Source organism: Fringilla coelebs, assembly GCF_963513975.1.
Source record: "Fringilla coelebs genome assembly, chromosome: 23".
In the NCBI taxonomy this organism is placed as follows: domain Eukaryota; kingdom Metazoa; phylum Chordata; class Aves; order Passeriformes; family Fringillidae; genus Fringilla; species Fringilla coelebs.
In genome coordinates, this window is record NC_140049.1 from 7,240,536 (window position 1) to 7,261,439 (window position 20,904).

A 20,904-nucleotide genomic window follows, 5' to 3' on the forward strand; every position below is an offset into this window, starting at 1 on the left:
CTGACACCCAGAACAGTGGCTTGTGAGTTTTGTTTCCCAGGGAAAAAGCCTGTACAATGGTTCAGGGTCCTGCAGCCTTAAATTGCCGGGTGCTTCCTGGAATTCAGCCTCTCGCAGGATGCCTCCCAGACGCAAGGTGGCACCAGTGCCAACTTGGTCTGCTTTGAGAGTGCCAAGTGGGTCCTGAAAACTGACACCCAGAACAGTGGCTTGTGAGTTTTGTTTCCCAGGGAAAAAGCCTGTACAATGGTTCAGGGTCCTGCGGCCTTAAATTGCCGGGTGCCTCCTGGAATTGCACCTCTCGCAGGATGCCTCCCAGACGCAAGGTGGCACCAGTGCCAACTTGGTCTGGTTTAAGAGTGCCAGGTGGCTCCTGCAAACTGACACCCAGAACAGTGGCTTGTGAGTTTTGTTTCCCAGGGAAATAGCCTGTACAATGGTTTAGGTAATGCCGCCTTTAATAGCCGGGTGCCACCTGGAGATCCGCCTCTCGCAGGATGCCTCCCAGACGCAAGGTGGCACCAGTGCCAACTTGGTCTGCTTTGAGAGTGCCAAGTGGGTCCTGAAAACTGACACCCAGAACAGTGGCTTCTGAATTTTTTTTCCCAGGGAAAAAGCCTGTAGAATGGTTTTGGGTCCTGCGGCCTTAAATTGCCGGGTGCCTCCTGGAATTCCACCTCTCGCAGGATGCCTCTCAGACGCAAGGTGGCACCAGTGCCAACTTGGTCTGGTTTGAGAGTGCCAAGTGGGTCCTGAAAACTGACACCCAGAACAGTGGCTTGTGAGTTTTGTTTCCCAGGGAAAAAGCCTGTACAATGGTTCAGGGTCCTGCGGCCTTAAATTGCCGGGTGCCTCCTGGAATTCGGACTCTCGCAGGGTGCCCCCAGAAGCAAAATGACACCATTTCCAACTTGGTCTGGTTTGAGAGTGCCAAGTGGGTCCTGAAAACTGACACCCAGAACAGTGGCTTGTGAGTTTTGTTTCCCAGGGGAAAAGCCTGTACAATGGTTCAGGGTCCTGCGGCCTTAAATTGCCGGGTGACTCCTGGAATTCGGCCTCTCGCAGAATGCCTCCCAGACGCAAGGTGGCACCAGTGCTAACTTGGTCTGGTTTAAGAGTGCCAAGTGTGTCCTGCAAACTGACACCCAGAACAGTGGCTTGTGAGTTTTGTTTCCCAGGGAAAAAGCCTGTACGATGGTTCAGGGTCCTGCAGCCTTAAATTACCGGGTGCCTCCTGGAATTGCGCCTCTCGCAGGATGCCTCCCAGATGCAAGGTGGCACCAGTGCCAACTTGGTCTGCTTTGAGTGTGTCAAGTGGGTCCTGAAAACTGACACCCAGAACAGTGGCTTGTGAGTTTTGTTTCCCAGGGAAAAAGCCTGTACAATGGTTCAGGGTCCTGCGGCCTTAAATTGCCGGGTGCCTCCTGGAATTCGGACTCTCGCAGGATGCCTCCCAGACGCAAGGTGGCACCAGTGCCAACTTGGTCTGGTTTAACAGTGCCCGGTGGCTCCTGCAAACTGACACCCAGAACAGTGGCTTGTGAGTTTTGTTTCCCAGGGAAAAAGCCTGTACAATGGTTCAGGGTCCTGCAGCCTTAAATTGACGGGTGACTCCTGGAATTCGGCCACTCCCAGGACGCATCCCAGACGCAAGGTGGCACCAGTGCCAACTTGGTCTGGTTTAAGAGTGCCAAGTGTGTCCTGCAAACTGACACCCAGAACAGTGGCTTGTGAGTTTTGTTTCCCAGGGAAAAAGCCTGTATGATGGTTCAGGGTCCTGCGGCCTTAAATTACCGGGTGCCTCCTTGAATTGCGCCTCTCGCAGGATGCCTCCCAGACGCAAGGTGGCACCAGTGCCAACTTGGTCTGCTTTGAGTGTGTCAAGTGGGTCCTGAAAACTGACACCCAGAACAGTGGCTTGTGAGTTTTGTTTCCCAGGGAAAAAGCCTGTACGATGGTTCAGGGTCCTGCGGCCTTAACTACCCCGGTGCTTCCTGGAATTGCACCTCTCGCAGGATGCCTCCCAGACGCAAGGTGGCACCAGTGCCAGCTTGGTCTGGTTTGAGAGTGCCAAGTGGGTCCTGGAAACTGACACCCAGAACAGTGGCTTGTGAGTTTTGTTTCCCAGGGAAAAAGCCTGTACAATGGTTCAGGGGCCTGAGGCCTTAAATTGCGGGGTGCCTCCTGGAATTCCGCATCACACCAGATGTTTCCCAGACGCTAAGCAACACCTGTGCTAAATTGGTCTGGTTTAAGAGTGCCAAGTGGGTCCTGAAAACTGACACCCAGAACAGTGGCTTGTGAGTTTTGTTTCCCAGGGAAAAAGCCTGTACAATGGTTCAGGGTCCTGCGGCCTTAAATTGCCGGGTGCCACCTGGAGATCCGCCTCTCGCAGGATTCCTCCCAGACGCAAGGTGGCACCAGTGCACACTTGGTCTGGTTTGAGAGTGCCAAGTGGGTCCTGGAAACTGACACCCAGAACAGTGGCTTGTGAGTTTTGTTTCCCAGGGAAAAAGCCTGTACAATGCTTCAGGGTCCTGCGGCCTTAAATTGCTGGGTGCCACCTGGAATTCGGCGTCTTGCAGGATGCCTCCCAGACGCAAGGTGGCACCAGTGCCAACTTGGTCTGCTTTGAGAGTGCCAAGTGGGTCCTGAAAACTGACACCCAGAACAGTGGCTTGTGAGTTTTGTTTCCCAGGGAAAAAGCCTGTACAATGGTTCAGGGTCCTGCGGCCTTAAATTGCCGGGTGCCTCCTGGAATTGCACCTCTCGCAGGATGCCTCCCAGACGCAAGGTGGCACCAGTGCCAACTTGGTCTGGTTTAAGAGTGCCAGGTGGCTCCTGCAAACTGACACCCAGAACAGTGGCTTGTGAGTTTTGTTTCCCAGGGAAATAGCCTGTACAATGGTTTAGGTAATGCCGCCTTTAATAGCCGGGTGCCACCTGGAGATCCGCCTCTCGCAGGATGCCTCCCAGACGCAAGGTGGCACCAGTGCCAACTTGGTCTGCTTTGAGAGTGCCAAGTGGGTCCTGAAAACTGACACCCAGAACAGTGGCTTCTGAATTTTTTTTCCCAGGGAAAAAGCCTGTACGATGGTTCAGGGTCCTGCAGCCTTAAATTACCGGGTGCCTCCTGGATTGCGCCTCTCGCAGGATGCCTCCCAGACGCAAGGTGGCACCAGTGCCAACTTGGTCTGCTTTGAGTGTGTCAAGTGGGTCCTGAAAACTGACACCCAGAACAGTGGCTTGTGAGTTTTGTTTCCCAGGGAAAAAGCCTGTACAATGGTTCAGGGTCCTGCGGCCTTAAATTGCCGGGTGCCTCCTGGAATTCGGACTCTCGCAGGGTGCCCCCAGAAGCAAAATGACACCATTTCCAACTTGGTCTGGTTTGAGAGTGGCAACTGGGTCCTGAAAACTGACACCCAGAACAGTGGCTTGTGAGTTTTGTTTCCCAGGGGAAAAGCCTGTACAATGGTTCAGGGTCCTGCGGCCTTAAATTGCCGGGTGACTCCTGGAATTCCGCCTCTCGCAGAATGCCTCCCAGACGCAAGGTGGCACCAGTGCCAACTTGGTCTGGTTTAAGAGTGCCAAGTGTGTCCTGCAAACTGACACCCAGAACAGTGGCTTGTGAGTTTTGTTTCCCAGGGAAAAAGCCTGTACGATGGTTCAGGGTCCTGCAGCCTTAAATTACCGGGTGCCTCCTGGAATTGCGCCTCTCGCAGGATGCCTCCCAGACGCAAGGTGGCACCAGTGCCAACTTGGTCTGCTTTGAGTGTGTCAAGTGGGTCCTGAAAACTGACACCCAGAACAGTGGCTTGTGAGTTTTGTTTCCCAGGGAAAAAGCCTGTACAATGGTTCAGGGTCCTGCGGCCTTAAATTGCCGGGTGCCTCCTGGAATTCGGACTCTCGCAGGATGCCTCCCAGACGCAAGGTGGCACCAGTGCCAACTTGGTCTGGTTTAACAGTGCCCGGTGGCTCCTGCAAACTGACACCCAGAACAGTGGCTTGTGAGTTTTGTTTCCCAGGGAAAAAGCCTGTACAATGGTTCAGGGTCCTGCAGCCTTAAATTGACGGGTGACTCCTGGAATTCGGCCACTCCCAGGACGCATCCCAGACGCAAGGTGGCACCAGTGCCAACTTGGTCTGGTTTAAGAGTGCCAAGTGTGTCCTGCAAACTGACACCCAGAACAGTGGCTTGTGAGTTTTGTTTCCCAGGGAAAAAGCCTGTATGATGGTTCAGGGTCCTGCGGCCTTAAATTACCGGGTGCCTCCTGGAATTGCGCCTCTCGCAGGATGCCTCCCAGACGCAAGGTGGCACCAGTGCCAACTTGGTCTGCTTTGAGTGTGTCAAGTGGGTCCTGAAAACTGACACCCAGAACAGTGGCTTGTGAGTTTTGTTTCCCAGGGAAAAAGCCTGTACGATGGTTCAGGGTCCTGCGGCCTTAACTACCCGGGTGCTTCCTGGAATTCAGCCTCTCGCAGGATGCCTCCCAGACGCAAGGTGGCACCAGTGCCAACTTGGTCTGGTTTGAGAGTGCCAAGTGGGTCTTGGAAACTGACACCCAGAACAGTGGCTTGTGAGTTTTGTTTCCCAGGGAAAAAGCCTGTACAATGGTTCAGGGGCCTGAGGCCTTAAATTGCGGGGTGCCTCCTGGAATTCCGCATCACACCAGATGTTTCCCAGACGCTAAGCAACACCTGTGCTAAATTGGTCTGGTTTAAGAGTGCCAAGTGGGTCCTGAAAACTGACACCCAGAACAGTGGCTTGTGAGTTTTGTTTCCCAGGGAAAAAGCCTGTACAATGGTTCAGGGTCCTGCGGCCTTAAATTGCCGGGTGCCACCTGGAGATCCGCCTCTCGCAGGATGCCTCCCAGACGCAAGGTGGCACCAGTGCACACTTGGTCTGGTTTGAGAGTGCCAAGTGGGTCCTGGAAACTGACACCCAGAACAGTGGCTTGTGAGTTTTGTTTCCCAGGGAAAAAGCCTGTACAATGCTTCAGGGTCCTGCGGCCTTAAATTGCTGGGTGCCACCTGGAATTCGGCGTCTTGCAGGATGCCTCCCAGACGCAAGGTGGCACCAGTGCCAACTTGGTCTGCTTTGAGAGTGCCAAGTGGGTCCTGAAAACTGACACCCAGAACAGTGGCTTGTGAGTTTTGTTTCCCAGGGAAAAAGCCTGTACAATGGTTCAGGGTCCTGCGGCCTTAAATTGCCGGGTGCCTCCTGGAATTGCACCTCTCGCAGGATGCCTCCCAGACGCAAGGTGGCACCAGTGCCAACTTGGTCTGGTTTAAGAGTGCCAGGTGGCTCCTGCAAACTGACACCCAGAACAGTGGCTTGTGAGTTTTGTTTCCCAGGGAAATAGCCTGTACAATGGTTTAGGTAATGCCGCCTTTAATAGCCGGGTGCCACCTGGAATTCCGCCTCTCGCAGGATGCCTCCCAGACGCAAGGTGGCACCAGTGCCAACTTGGTCTGCTTTGAGAGTGCCAAGTGGGTCCTGAAAACTGACACCCAGAACAGTGGCTTCTGAATTTTTTTTCCCAGGGAAAAAGCCTGTAGAATGGTTTTGGGTCCTGCGGCCTTAAATTGCCGGGTGCCTCCTGGAATTCCACCTCTCGCAGGATGCCTCTCAGACGCAAGGTGGCACCAGTGCCAACTTGGTCTGGTTTGAGAGTGCCAAGTGGGTCCTGAAAACTGACACCCAGAACAGTGGCTTGTGAGTTTTGTTTCCCAGGGAAAAAGCCTGTACAATGGTTCAGGGTCCTGCGGCCTTAAATTGCCGGGTGCCTCCTGGAATTCGGACTCTCGCAGGGTGCCCCCAGAAGCAAAATGACACCATTTCCAACTTGGTCTGGTTTGAGAGTGCCAAGTGGGTCCTGAAAACTGACACCCAGAACAGTGGCTTGTGAGTTTTGTTTCCCAGGGGAAAAGCCTGTACAATGGTTCAGGGTCCTGCGGCCTTAAATTGCCGGGTGACTCCTGGAATTCGGCCTCTCGCAGAATGCCTCCCAGACGCAAGGTGGCACCAGTGCCAACTTGGTCTGGTTTAAGAGTGCCAAGTGTGTCCTGCAAACTGACACCCAGAACAGTGGCTTGTGAGTTTTGTTTCCCAGGGAAAAAGCCTGTACGATGGTTCAGGGTCCTGCAGCCTTAAATTACCGGGTGCCTCCTGGAATTGCGCCTCTCGCAGGATGCCTCCCAGACGCAAGGTGGCACCAGTGCCAACTTGGTCTGCTTTGAGTGTGTCAAGTGGGTCCTGAAAACTGACACCCAGAACAGTGGCTTGTGAGTTTTGTTTCCCAGGGAAAAAGCCTGTACAATGGTTCAGGGTCCTGCGGCCTTAAATTGCCGGGTGCCTCCTGGAATTCGGACTCTCGCAGGATGCCTCCCAGACGCAAGGTGGCACCAGTGCCAACTTGGTCTGGTTTAACAGTGCCCGGTGGCTCCTGCAAACTGACACCCAGAACAGTGGCTTGTGAGTTTTGTTTCCCAGGGAAAAAGCCTGTACAATGGTTCAGGGGCCTGAGGCCTTAAATTGCGGGGTGCCTCCTGGAATTCCGCATCACACCAGATGTTTCCCAGACGCTAAGCAACACCTGTGCTAAATTGGTCTGGTTTAAGAGTGCCAAGTGGGTCCTGAAAACTGACACCCAGAACAGTGGCTTGTGAGTTTTGTTTCCCAGGGAAAAAGCCTGTACAATGGTTCAGGGTCCTGCGGCCTTAAATTGCCGGGTGCCACCTGGAGATCCGCCTCTCGCAGGATGCCTCCCAGACGCAAGGTGGCACCAGTGCACACTTGGTCTGGTTTGAGAGTGCCAAGTGGGTCCTGGAAACTGACACCCAGAACAGTGGCTTGTGAGTTTTGTTTCCCAGGGAAAAAGCCTGTACAATGCTTCAGGGTCCTGCGGCCTTAAATTGCTGGGTGCCACCTGGAATTCGGCGTCTTGCAGGATGCCTCCCAGACGCAATGTGGCACCAGTGCCAACTTGGTCTGGTTTGAGAGTGCCAAGTGGGTCCTGCAAACTGACACCCAGAACAGTGGCTTCTGAATTTTTTTTCCCAGGGAAAAAGCCTGTAGAATGGTTCAGGGTCCTGCGGCGTTAAATTGCCGGGTGCCTCCTGGAATTCGGCCTCTCGCAGGATGCCTCCCAGACGCAAGGTGGCACCAGTGCCAACTTGGTCTGGTTTGAGAGTGCCAAGTGGGTCCTGAAAACTGACACCCAGAACAGTGGCTTGTGAGTTTTGTTTCCCAGGGAAAAAGCCTGTACAATGGTTCAGGGTCCTGCGGCCTTAAATTGCCGGGTGCCTCCTGGAATTCGGACTCTCGCAGGGTGCCCCCAGAAGCAAAATGACACCATTTCCAACTTGGTCTGGTTTGAGAGTGGCAACTGGGTCCTGAAAACTGACACCCAGAACAGTGGCTTGTGAGTTTTGTTTCCCAGGGGAAAAGCCTGTACAATGGTTCAGGGTCCTGCGGCCTTAAATTGCCGGGTGACTCCTGGAATTCGGCCACTCCCAGGATGCATCCCAGACGCAAGGTGGCACCAGTTCCAACTTGGTCTGGTTTAAGAGTGCCAAGTGTGTCCTGCAAACTGACACCCAGAACAGTGGCTTGTGAGTTTTGTTTCCCAGGGAAAAAGCCTGTACGATGGTTCAGGGTCCTGCGGCCTTAAATTACCGGGTGCCTCCTGGAATTGCGCCTCTCGCAGGATGCCTCCCAGACACATGGTGGCACCAGTGCCAACTTGGTCTGGTTTGAGAGTGCCAAGTGTGTCCTGCAAACTGACACCCAGAACAGTGGCTTGTGAGTTTTGTTTCCCAGGGAAAAAGCCTGTACAATGGTTCAGGGTCCTGCGGCCTTAACTATCCGGGTGCTTCCTGGAATTCGGCCTCTCGCAGGATGCCTCCCAGACGCAAGGTGGCACCAGGTCCCACTTGGTCTGCTTTGAGAGTGCCAAGTGGGTCCTGCAAACTGACACCCAGAACAGTGGCTTGTGAGTTTTGTTTCCCAGGGAAAAAGCCTGTAAAATGGTTTAGGTTAATGACGCCTTTAATAGCCGGGTGCCACGTGGAGATTCGCCTCTCGCAGGATGCCTCCCAGACGCAATGTGGCACCAGTGCCAACTTGGTCTGGTTTGAGAGTGTCAAGTGGGTCCTGAAAACTGACACCCAGAACAGTGGCTTGTGAGTTTAGTTTCCCAGGGAAAAAGCCTGTACAATGGTTCAGGATCTTGCGGACTTAAATTGCCGGGTGCCTACTGGAGATCCGCCTCTCGCAGGATGCCTCCCAGACGCATGGTGGCACCAGTGCCAACTTGGTATGGTTTGAGAGTGCCAAGTCGGTCCTGCAAACTGACACCCAGAACAGGGGCTTGTGAGTTTTGTTTCCCAGGGAAAAAGTCTGTACAATGGTTCAGGGGCCTGAGGCCTTAAATTGCGGGGTGCCTCCTGGAATTCCGCATCACGCCAGATGTTTCCCAGACGCTAAGCAACACCTGTGCTAAATTGGTCTGGTTTAAGAGTGCCAAGTGGGTCCTGAAAACTGACACCCAGAACAGTGGCTTGTGAGTTTTGTTTCCCAGGGAAAAAGCCTGTACAATGGTTCAGGGTCCTGCGGCCTTAAATTGCCGGGTGCCTCCTGGAATTGCACCTCTCGCAGGATGCCTCCCAGACGCAAGGTGGCACCAGTGCCAACTTGGTCTGGTTTAAGAGTGCCAGGTGGCTCCTGCAAACTGACACCCAGAACAGTGGCTTGTGAGTTTTGTTTCCCAGGGAAATAGCCTGTACAAGGGTTTAGGTAATGCCGCCTTTAATAGCCGGGTGCCACCTGGAGATCCGCCTCTCGCAGGATGCCTCCCAGACGCAAGGTGGCACCAGTGCCAACTTGGTCTGCTTTGAGAGTGCCAAGTGGGTCCTGAAAACTGACACCCAGAACAGTGGCTTCTGAATTTTTTTTCCCAGGGAAAAAGCCTGTAGAATGGTTTTGGGTCCTGCGGCCTTAAATTGCCGGGTGCCTCCTGGAATTCCGCCTCTCGCAGGATGCCTCCCAGACGCAAGGTGGCACCAGTGCCAACTTGGTCTGGTTTGAGAGTGCCAAGTGGGTCCTGAAAACTGACACCCAGAACAGTGGCTTGTGAGTTTTGTTTCCCAGGGAAAAAGCCTGTACAATGGTTCAGGGTCCTGCGGCCTTAAATTGCCGGGTGCCTCCTGGAATTCGGACTCTCGCAGGGTGCCCCCAGAAGCAAAATGACACCATTTCCAACTTGGTCTGGTTTGAGAGTGGCAACTGGGTCCTGAAAACTGACACCCAGAACAGTGGCTTGTGAGTTTTGTTTCCCAGGGGAAAAGCCTGTACAATGGTTCAGGGTCCTGCGGCCTTAAATTGCCGGGTGCCTCCTGGAATTGCGCCTCTCGCAGGATGCCTCCCAGACGCAAGGTGGCACCAGTTCCAACTTGGTCTGGTTTAAGAGTGCCAAGTGGGTCCTGAAAACTGACACCCAGAACAGTGGCTTGTGAGTTTTGTTTCCCAGGGTAAAAGCCTGTACAATGGTTCAGGGTCCTGCGACCTTAAATTGCCGGGCGCCTCCTGGAATTGCGCCTCTCGCAGGATGCCTCCCAGACGCAAGGTGGCACCAGTGCCAACTTGGTCTGGTTTGAGAGTGCCAAGTCGGTCCTGCAAACTGACACCCAGAACAGTGGATTGTGAGTTTTGTTTCCCAGGGAAAAAGCCTGTACAATGGTTCAGGGGCCTGAGGCCTTAAATTGCGGGGTGCCTCCTGGAATTCCGCATCACGCCAGATGTTTCCCAGACGCTAAGCAACACCTGTGCTAAATTGGTCTGGTTTAAGAGTGCCAAGTGGGTCCTGAAAACTGACACCCAGAACAGTGGCTTCTGAGTTTTGTTTCCCAGGGAAAAAGCCTGTACAATGGTTCAGGGTCCTGCGGCCTTAAATTGCCGGGTGCCTCCTGGAATTCCACCTCTCGCAGGATGCCTCCCAGACGCAAGGTGGCACCAGTGCCAACTTGGTCTGCTTTGAGAGTGCCAAGTGGGTCCTGCAAACTGACACCCAGAACAGTGGCTTGTGAGTTTTGTTTCCCAGGGAAAAAGCCTGTACAATGGTTCAGGGTCCTGCGGCCTTAAATTGCCGGGTGCCTCCTGGAATTCGGACTCTCGCAGGGTGCCCCCAGAAGCAAAATGACACCATTTCCCACTTGGTCTGGTTTGAGAGTGGCAACTGGGTCCTGAAAACTGACACCCAGAACAGTGGCTTGTGAGTTTTGTTTCCCAGGGGAAAAGCCTGTACAATGGTTCAGGGTCCTGCGGCCTTAAATTGCCGGGTGACTCCTGGAATTCGGCCACTCCCAGGATGCATCCCAGACGCAAGGTGGCACCAGTGCCAACTTGGTCTGGTTTAAGAGTGCCAAGTGTGTCCTGCAAACTGACACCCAGAACAGTGGCTTGTGAGTTTTGTTTCCCAGGGAAAAAGCCTGTACGATGGTTCAGGGTCCTGCAGCCTTAAATTACCGGGTGCCTCCTGGAATTGCGCCTCTCGCAGGATGCCTCCCAGACGCAAGGTGGCACCAGTGCCAACTTGGTCTGCTTTGAGTGTGTCAAGTGGGTCCTGAAAACTGACACCCAGAACAGTGGCTTGTGAGTTTTGTTTCCCAGGGAAAAAGCCTGTAAAATGGTTCAGGGTCCTGCGGCCTTAACTACCCGGGTGCTTCCTGGAATTCAGCCTCTCGCAGGATGCCTCCCAAACGCAAGGTGGCACCAGTGCCAACTTGGTCTGCTTTGAGAGTGCCAAGTGGGTCCTGAAAACTGACACCCAGAACAGTGGCTTGTGAGTTTTGTTTCCCAGGGAAATAGCCTGTACAATGGTTTAGGTAATGCCGCCTTTAATAGCCGGGTGCCACCTGGAGATCCGCTTCTCGCAGGATGCCTCCCAGACGCAAGGTGGCACCAGTGCCAACTTGGTCTGCTTTGAGAGTGCCAAGTGGGTCCTGCAAACTCACACCCAGAACAGTGGCTTCTGAATTTTTTTTGCCAGGGAAAAAGCCTGTAGAATGGTTTTGGGTCCTGCGGCGTTTAATTGCCGGGTGCCTCCTGGAATTCCGCCTCTCGCAGGATGCCTCCCAGACGCAAGGTGGCACCAGTGCCAACTTGGTCTGGTTTGAGAGTGCCAAGTGGGTCCTGAAAACTGACACCCAGAACAGTGGCTTGTGAGTTTTGTTTCCCAGGGAAAAAGCCTGTACAATGGTTCAGGGTCCTGCGGCCTTAAATTGCCGGGTGCCTCCTGGAATTCGGACTCTCGCAGGGTGCCCCCAGAAGCAAAATGACACCATTTCCAACTTGGTCTGGTTTGAGAGTGGCAACTGGGTCCTGAAAACTGACACCCAGAACAGTGGCTTGTGAGTTTTGTTTCCCAGGGGAAAAGCCTGTACAATGGTTCAGGGTCCTGCGGCCTTAACTACCCGGGTGCTTCCTGGAATTCAGCCTCTCGCAGGATGCCTCCCAGACGCAAGGTGGCACCAGTGCCAACTTGGTCTGCTTTGAGAGTGCCAAGTGGGTCCTGAAAACTGACACCCAGAACAGTGGCTTGTGAGTTTTGTTTCCCAGGGAAAAAGCCTGTACAATGGTTCAGGGTCCTGCGGCCTTAAATTGCCGGGTGCCTCCTGGAATTGCGCCTCTCGCAGGATGCCTCCCAGACGCAAGGTGGCACCAGTTCCAACTTGGTCTGGTTTAAGAGTGCCAAGTGGGTCCTGAAAACTGACACCCAGAACAGTGGCTTGTGAGTTTTGTTTCCCAGGTTAAAAGCCTGTAAAATGGTTCAGGGTCCTGCGACCTTAAATTGCCGGGCGCCTCCTTGAATTGCGCCTCTCGCAGGATGCCTCCCAGACGCAAGGTGGCACCAGTGCCAACTTGGTCTGGTTTGAGAGTGCCAAGTGTGTCCTGCAAACTGACACCCAGAACAGTGGCTTGTGAGTTTTGTTTCCCAGGGTAAAAGCCTGTACAATTGTTCAACGGGCTGCGGACTTAAATTGCCGGGTGCCTCCTGGAATTTGGCCTCTCGCAGGATGCCTCCCAGACGCAAGGTGGCACCAGCTCCCACTTGGTCTGCTTTGAGAGTGCAAGGTGGCTCCTGCAAACTGACACCCAGAACAGTGGCTTGTGAGTTTTCTTTCCCAGGGAAAAAGCCTGTAAAGTGGTTTAGGTTAATGACGCCTTTAATAGCCGGGTGTCACGTGGAGATTCGCCTCTCGCAGGATGCCTCCCAGACGCAATGTGGCACCAGTGCCAACTTGGTCTGGTTTGAGAGTGTCAAGTGGGTCCTGAAAACTGACACCCAGAACAGTGGCTTGTGAGTTTAGTTTCCCAGGGAAAAAGCCTGTACAATGGTTCAGGATCCTGCGGACTTAAATTGCCGGGTGCCTACTGGAGATCCGCCTCTCGCAGGATGCCTCCCAGACGCATGGTGGCACCAGTGCCAACTTGGTCTGGTTTGAGAGTGCCAAGTCGGTCCTGCAAACTGACACCCAGAACAGTGGATTGTGAGTTTTGTTTCCCAGGGAAAAAGTCTGTACAATGGTTCAGGGGCCTGAGGCCTTAAATTGCGGGGTGCCTCCTGGAATTCCGCATCACGCCAGATGTTTCCCAGACGCTAAGCAACACCTGTGCTAAATTGGTCTGGCTTAAGACTGCCAAGTGGGTCCTGAAAACTGACACCCAGAACAGTGGCTTCTGAGTTTTGTTTCCCAGGGAAAAAGCCTGTACAATGGTTCAGGGTCCTGCGGCCTTAAATTGCCGGGTGCCTCCTGGAATTGCACCTCTCGCAGGATGCCTCCCAGACGCAAGGTGGCACCAGTGCCAACTTGGTCTGGTTTAAGAGTGCCAGGTGGCTCCTGCAAACTGACACCCAGAACAGTGGCTTGTGAGTTTTGTTTCCCAGGGAAATAGCCTGTACAATGGTTTAGGTAATGCCGCCTTTAATAGCCGGGTGCCACCTGGAGATCCGCCTCTCGCAGGATGCCTCCCAGACGCAAGGTGGCACCAGTGCCAACTTGGTCTGCTTTGAGAGTGCCAAGTGGGTCCTGCAAACTGACACCCAGAACAGTGGCTTGTGAGTTTTGTTTCCCAGGGAAAAAGCCTGTACAATGGTTCAGGGTCCTGCGGCCTTAAATTGCCGGGTGCCTCCTGGAATTCGGACTCTCGCAGGGTGCCCCCAGAAGCAAAATGACACCATTTCCAACTTGGTCTGGTTTGAGAGTGGCAACTGGGTCCTGAAAACTGACACCCAGAACAGTGGCTTGTGAGTTTTGTTTCCCAGGGGAAAAGCCTGTACAATGGTTCAGGGTCCTGCGGCCTTAAATTGCCGGGTGACTCCTGGAATTCGGCCACTCCCAGGATGCATCCCAGACGCAAGGTGGCACCAGTGCCAACTTGGTCTGGTTTAAGAGTGCCAAGTGGGTCCTGCAAACTGACACCCAGAACAGTGGCTTGTGAGTTTTGTTTCCCAGGGAAAAAGCCTGTACGATGGTTCAGGGTCCTGCAGCCTTAAATTACCAGGTGCCTCCTGGAATTCAGACTCTCGCAGGGTGCCCCCAGAAGCAAAATGACACCATTTCCAACTTGGTCTGGTTTGAGAGTGGCAACTGGGTCCTGAAAACTGACACCCAGAACAGTGGCTTGTGAGTTTTGTTTCCCAGGGGAAAAGCCTGTACAATGGTTCAGGGTCCTGCGGCCTTAACTACCCGGGTGCTTCCTGGAATTCAGCCTCTCGCAGGATGCCTCCCAGACGCAAGGTGGCACCAGTGCCAACTTGGTCTGCTTTGAGAGTGCCAAGTGGGTCCTGAAAACTGACACCCAGAACAGTGGCTTGTGAGTTTTGTTTCCCAGGGAAAAAGCCTGTAAAATGGTTCAGGGTCCTGCGACCTTAAATTGCCGGGCGCCTCCTTGAATTGCGCCTCTCGCAGGATGCCTCCCAGACGCAAGGTGGCACCAGTGCCAACTTGGTCTGGTTTGAGAGTGCCAAGTGTGTCCTGCAAACTGACACCCAGAACAGTGGCTTGTGAGTTTTGTTTCCCAGGGTAAAAGCCTGTACAATTGTTCAACGGCCTGCGGACTTAAATTGCCGGGTGCCTCCTGGAATTTGGCCTCTCGCAGGATGCCTCCCAGACGCAAGGTGGCCCCAGCTCCCACTTGGTCTGATTTGAGAGTGCAAGGTGGCTCCTGCAAACTGACACCCAGAACAGTGGCTTGTGAGTTTTCTTTCCCAGGGAAAATGCCTGTAAAGTGGTTTAGGTTAATGACGCCTTTAATAGCCGGGTGTCACGTGGAGATTCGCTTCTCGCAGGATGCCTCCCAGACGCAAGGTGGCACCAGTGCCAACTTGGTCTGGTTTGAGAGTGCCAAGTGGGTCCTGAAAACTGACACCCAGAACAGTGGCTTGTGAGTTTTGTTTCCCAGGGAAAAAGCCTGTACAATGGTTCAGGATCCTGCGGACTTAAATTGCCGGGTGCCTACTGGAGATCCGCCTCTCGCAGGATGCCTCCCAGACGCATGGTGGCACCAGTGCCAACTTGGTCTGCTTTGAGAGTGCCAAGTCGGTCCTGCAAACTGACACCCAGAACAGTGGATTGTGAGTTTTGTTTCCCAGGGAAAAAGCCTGTACAATGGTTCAGGGGCCTGAGGCCTTAAATTGCGGGGTGCCTCCTGGAATTCCGCATCACGCCAGATGTTTCCCAGACGCTAAGCAACACCTGTGCTAAATTGGTCTGGTTTAAGAGTGCCAAGTGGGTCCTGAAAACTGACACCCAGAACAGTGGCTTCTGAGTTTTGTTTCCCAGGGAAAAAGCCTGTACAATGGTTCAGGGTCCTGCGGCCTTAAATTGCCGGGTGCCTCCTGGAATTGCACCTCTCGCAGGATGCCTCCCAGACGCAAGGTGGCACCAGTGCCAACTTGGTCTGGTTTAAGAGTGCCAGGTGGCTCCTGCAAACTGACACCCAGAAAAGTGGCTTGTGAGTTTTGTTTCCCAGGGAAATAGCCTGTACAATGGTTTAGGTAATGCCGCCTTTAATAGCCGGGTGCCACCTGGAGATCCGCCTCTCGCAGGATGCCTCCCAGACGCAAGGTGGCACCAGTGCCAACTTGGTCTGCTTTGAGAGTGCCAAGTGGGTCCTGCAAACTGACACCCAGAACAGTGGCTTGTGAGTTTTGTTTCCCAGGGAAAAAGCCTGTACAATGGTTCAGGGTCCTGCGGCCTTAAATTGCCGGGTGCCTCCTGGAATTCGGACTCTCGCAGGGTGCCCCCAGAAGCAAAATGACACCATTTCCAACTTGGTCTGGTTTGAGAGTGGCAACTGGGTTCTGAAAACTGACACCCAGAACAGTGGCTTGTGAGTTTTGTTTCCCAGGGGAAAAGCCTGTACAATGGTTCAGGGTCCTGCGGCCTTAAATTGCCGGGTGACTCCTGGAATTCGGCCACTCCCAGGATGCATCCCAGACGCAAGGTGGCACCAGTGCCAACTTGGTCTGGTTTAAGAGTGCCAAGTGGGTCCTGGAAACTGACACCCAGAACAGTGGCTTGTGAGTTTTGTTTCCCAGGGAAAAAGCCTGTACGATGGTTCAGGGTCCTGCAGCCTTAAATTACCGGGTGCCTCCTGGAATTGCGCCTCTCGCAGGATGCCTCCCAGACGCAAGGTGGCACCAGTGCCAACTTGGTCTGCTTTGAGTGTGTCAAGTGGGTCCTGAAAACTGACACCCAGTACAGTGGCTTGTGAGTTTTGTTTCCCAAGGAAAAAGCCTGTACAATGGTTCAGGGTCCTGCGCCCTTAACTACCCGGGTGCTTCCTGGAATTCAGCCTCTCGCAGGATGCCTCCCAAACGCAAGGTGGCACCAGTGCCAACTTGGTCTGCTTTGAGAGTGCCAAGTGGGTCCTGAAAACTGACACCCAGAACAGTGGCTTGTGAGTTTTGTTTCCCAGGGAAAAAGCCTGTACAATGGTTCAGGGTCCTGCGGCCTTAAATTGCCGGGTGCCTCCTGGAATTGCGCCTCTCGCAGGATGCCTCCCAGACGCAAGGTGGCACCAGTGCCAACTTGGTATGGTTTAAGAGTGCCAAGTGGGTCCTGAAAACTGACACCCAGAACAGTGGCTTGTGAGTTTTGTTTCCCAGGGAAAAAGCCTGTAAAATGGATTAGGTAATGCCGCCTTTAATAGCCGGGTGCCACCTGGAGATCCGCCTCTCGCAGGATGCCTCCCAGACGCAAGGTGGCACCAGTGCCAACTTGGTCTGGTTTGAGAGTGCCAAGTGGGTCCTGAAAACTGACACCCAGAACAGTGGCTTGTGAGTTTTGTTTCCCAGGGAAAAAGCCTGTACAATGGTTCAGGGTCCTGCGGCCTTAAATTGCCGGGTGACTCTACAATTGCACCTCTTGCAGGATGCCTCCCAGACGCAAGCAACACCAGTGCCAACTTGGTCTGGTTTGAGAGTGCCAGGTGGCTCCTGCAAACTGACACCCAGAACAGTGGCTTGTGAGTTTTGTTTCCCAGGGAAAAAGCCTGTAAAATGGTTTAGGTAATGCCGCCTTTAATAGCCGGGTGACACCTGGAGATGCGCCTCTCGCAGGATGCATCCCAGACGCAAGGTGGCACCAGTGCCAACTTGGTCTGGTTTAAGAGTGCCAAGTGTGTCCTGCAAACTGACACCCAGAACAGTGGCTTGTGAGTTTTGTTTCCCAGGGAAAAAGCCTGTACGATGGTTCAGGGTCCTGCAGCCTTAAATTACCGGGTGCCTCCTGGAATTGCGCCTCTCGCAGGATGCCTCCCAGACGCAAGGTGGCACCAGTTCCAACTTGGTCTGGTTTAAGAGTGCCAAGTGGGTCCTGAAAACTGACACCCAGAACAGTGGCTTGTGAGTTTTGTTTCCCAGGGAAAAAGCCTGTACAATGGTTCAGGGTCCTGCGGCCTTAACTACCCGGGTGCTTCCTGGAATTCAGCCTCTCGCAGGATGCCTCCCAAACGCAAGGTGGCACCAGTGCCAACTTGGTCTGCTTTGCGAGTGCCAAGTGGGTCCTGAAAACTGACACCCAGAACAGTGGCTTGTGAGTTTTGTTTCCCAGGGAAAAAGCCTGTACAATTGTTCAGGGTCCTGCGGCCTTAAATTGCCGGGTGCCTCCTGGAATTGCACCTCTCGCAGGATGCCTCCCAGACGCAAGGTGGCACCAGTGCCAACTTGGTCTGGTTTAAGAGTGCCAGGTGGCTCCTGCACCTGACACCCAGAACAGTGGCTTGTGAGTTTTGTTTCCCAGGGAAAAAGCCTGTACAATGGTTTAGGTAATGCCGCCTTTAATAGCCGGGTGCCACCTGGAATTCAACGTCTTGCAGGATGCCTCCCAGACGCAAGGTGGCACCAGTGCCAACTTGGTCTGGTTTGAGAGTGCCAAGTGGGTCCTGCAAACTGACACCCAGAACAGTGGCTTCTGAATTTTTTTTCCCAGGGAAAAAGCCTGTAGAATGGTTTTGGGTCCTGCGGCGTTAAATTGCCGGGTGCCTCCTGAAATTCCGCCTCTCGCAGGATGCCTCCCAGACGCAAGGTGGCACCAGTGCCAACTTGGTCTGGTTTGAGAGTGCCAAGTGGGTCCTGAAAACTGACACCCAGAACAGTGGCTTGTGAGTTTTGTTTCCCAGGGAAAAAGCCTGTACAATGGTTCAGGGTCCTGCGGCCTTAAATTGCCGGGTGCCTCCTGGAATTCCACCTCTCGCAGGATGCCTCCCAGACGCAAGGTGGCACCAGTGCCAACTTGGTCTGGTTTAAGAGTGCCAGGTGGCTCCTGCAAACTGACACCCAGAACAGTGGCTTGTGAGTTTTGTTTCCCAGGGAAAAAGCCTGTAAAATGGTTTATATAATGCCGCCTTTAAAAGCCGTGTGACACCTGGAGATGCGCCTCTCGCAGGATGCCTCCCAGACGCAAGGTGGCACCAGTGCCAACTTGGTCTGGTTTGAGAGTGTCAAGTGGGTCCTGAAAACTGACACCCAGAACAGTGGCTTGTGAGTTTTGTTTCCCAGGGAAAAAGCATGTACAATGGTTCAGGGTCCTGCGGACTTAAATTGCCGGGTGCCTCCTGGAATTCCACCTCTCGCAGGATGCCTCCCAGACGCAAGGTGGCACCAGTGCCAACTTGGTCTGGTTTGAGAGTGCCAAGTGGGTCCTGGAAACTGACACCCAGAACAGTGGCTTGTGAGTTTTGTTTCCCAGGGAAAAAGCCTGTAAAATGGTTCAGGGGCCTGAGGCCTTAAATTGCGGGGTGCCTCCTGGAATTCCGCATCACACCAGATGTTTCCCAGACGCTAAGCAACACCTGTGCTAAATTGGTCTGGTTTGAGAGTGCCAAGTGGGTCCTGAAAACTGACACCCAGAACAGTGGCTTGTGAGTTTTGTTTCCCAGGGAAAAAGCCTGTACAATGGTTCAGGGTCCTGCGGCCTTAAATTGCCGGGTGCCTCCTGGAATTGCACCTCTCGCAGGATGCCTCCCAGACGCAAGGTGGCACCAGTGCCAACTTGGTCTGGTTTAAGAGTGCCAGGTGGCTCCTGCAAACTGACACCCAGAACAGTGGCTTGTGAGTTTTGTTTCCCAGGGAAAAAGCCTGTACAATGGTTTAGGTAATGCCGCCTTTAATAGCCGGGTGCCACCTGGAGATCCGCCTCTCGCAGGATGCCTCCCAGACGCAAGCAACACCAGTGCCAACTTGGTCTGGTTTGAGAGTGCCAAGTGGGTCCTGGAAACTTACACCCAGAACAGTGGCTTGTGAGTTTTGTTTCCCAGGGAAAAAGCCTGTACAATGCTTCAGGGTCCTGCGGCGTTAAATTGCCGGGTGCCTCCTGGAATTCGGCCTCTCGCAGGATGCCTCCCAGACGCAAGGTGGCACCAGTGCCAACTTGGTCTGGTTTGAGAGTGCCAAGTGGGTCCTGAAAACTGACACCCAGAACAGTGGCTTGTGAGTTTTGTTTCCCAGAGAAAAAGCCTGTACAATGGTTCAGGGTCCTGCGGCCTTAAATTGCCGGGTGCCTCCTGGAATTCGGACTCTCGCAGGGTGCCCCCAGAAGCAAAATGACACCATTTCCAACTTGGTCTGGTTTGAGAGTGGCAACTGGGTCCTGAAAACTGACACCCAGAACAGTGGCTTGTGAGTTTTGTTTCCCAGGGGAAAAGCCTGTACAATGGTTCAGGGTCCTGCGGCCTTAAATTGCTGGGTGACTCCTGGAATTCGGCCACTCCCAGGATGCATCCCAGACGCAAGGTGGCACCAGTTCCAACTTGGTCTGGTTTAAGAGTGCCAAGTGTGTCCTGCAAACTGACACCCAGAACAGTGGCTTGTGAGTTTTGTTTCCCAGGGAAAAAGCCTGTACGATGGTTAAGGGTCCTGCGCCCTTAACTACCCGGGTGCTTCCTGGAATTCAGCCTCTCGCAGGATGCCTCCCAAACGCAAGGTGGCACCAGTGCCAACTTGGTCTGCTTTGAGAGTGCCAAGTGGGTCCTGAAAACTGACACCCAGAACAGTGGCTTGTGAGTTTTGTTTCCCAGGGAAAAAGCCTGTACAATGGTTCAGGGTCCAGCGGCCTTAAATTGCCGGGTGCCTCCTGGAATTGCGCCTCTCGCAGGATGCCTCCCAGACGCAAGGTGGCACCAGTGCCAACTTGGTATGGTTTAAGAGTGCCAAGTGGGTCCTGAAAACTGACACCCAGAACAGTGGCTTGTGAGTTTTGTTTCCCAGGGAAAAAGCCTGTAAAATGGATTAGGTAATGCCGCCTTTAATAGCCGGGTGCCACCTGGAGATCCGCCTCTCGCAGGATGCCTCCCAGACGCAAGGTGGCACCAGTGCCAACTTGGTCTGGTTTGAGAGTGCCAAGTGGGTCCTGAAAACTGACACCCAGAACAGTGGCTTGTGAGTTTTGTTTCCCAGGGAAAAAGCCTGTACAATGGTTCAGGGTCCTGCGGCCTTAAATTGCCGGGTGACTCTACAATTGCACCTCTTGCAGGATGCCTCCCAGACGCAAGCAACACCAGTGCCAACTTGGTCTGGTTTGAGAGTGCTAGGTGGCTCCTGCAAACTGACACCCAGAACAGTGGCTTGTGAGTTTTGTTTCCCAGGGAAAAAGCCTGTAAAATGGTTTAGGTAATGCCGCCTTTAATAGCCGGGTGACACCTGGAGATGCGCCTCTCGCAGGATGCATCCCAGACGCAAGGTGGCACCAGTGCCAACTTGGTCTGGTTTAAGAGTGCCAAGTGTGTCCTGCAAACTGACACCCAGAACAGTGGCTTGTGAGTTTTGTTTCCCAGGGAAAAAGCCTGTACGATGGTTCAGGGTCCTGCAGCCTTAAATTACCGGGTGCCTCCTGGAATTGCGCCTCTCGCAGGATGCCTCCCAGACGCAAGGTGGCACCAGTTCCAACTTGGTCTGGTTTAAGAGTGCCAAGTGGGTCCTGAAAACTGACACCCAGAACAGTGGCTTGTGAGTTTTGTTTCCCAGGGAAAAAGCCTGTACAATGGTTCAGGGTCCTGCGGCCTTAACTACCCGGGTGCTTCCTGGAATTCAGCCTCTCGCAGGATGCCTCCCAAACGCAAGGTGGCACCAGTGCCAACTTGGTCTGCTTTGCGAGTGCCAAGTGGGTCCTGAAAACTGACACCCAGAACAGTGGCTTGTGAGTTTTGTTTCCCAGGGAAAAAGCCTGTACAATTGTTCAGGGTCCTGCGGCCTTAAATTGCCGGGTGCCTCCTGGAATTGCACCTCTCGCAGGATGCCTCCCAGACGCAAGGTGGCACCAGTGCCAACTTGGTCTGGTTTAAGAGTGCCAGGTGGCTCCTGCAAACTGACACCCAGAACAGTGGCTTGTGAGTTTTGTTTC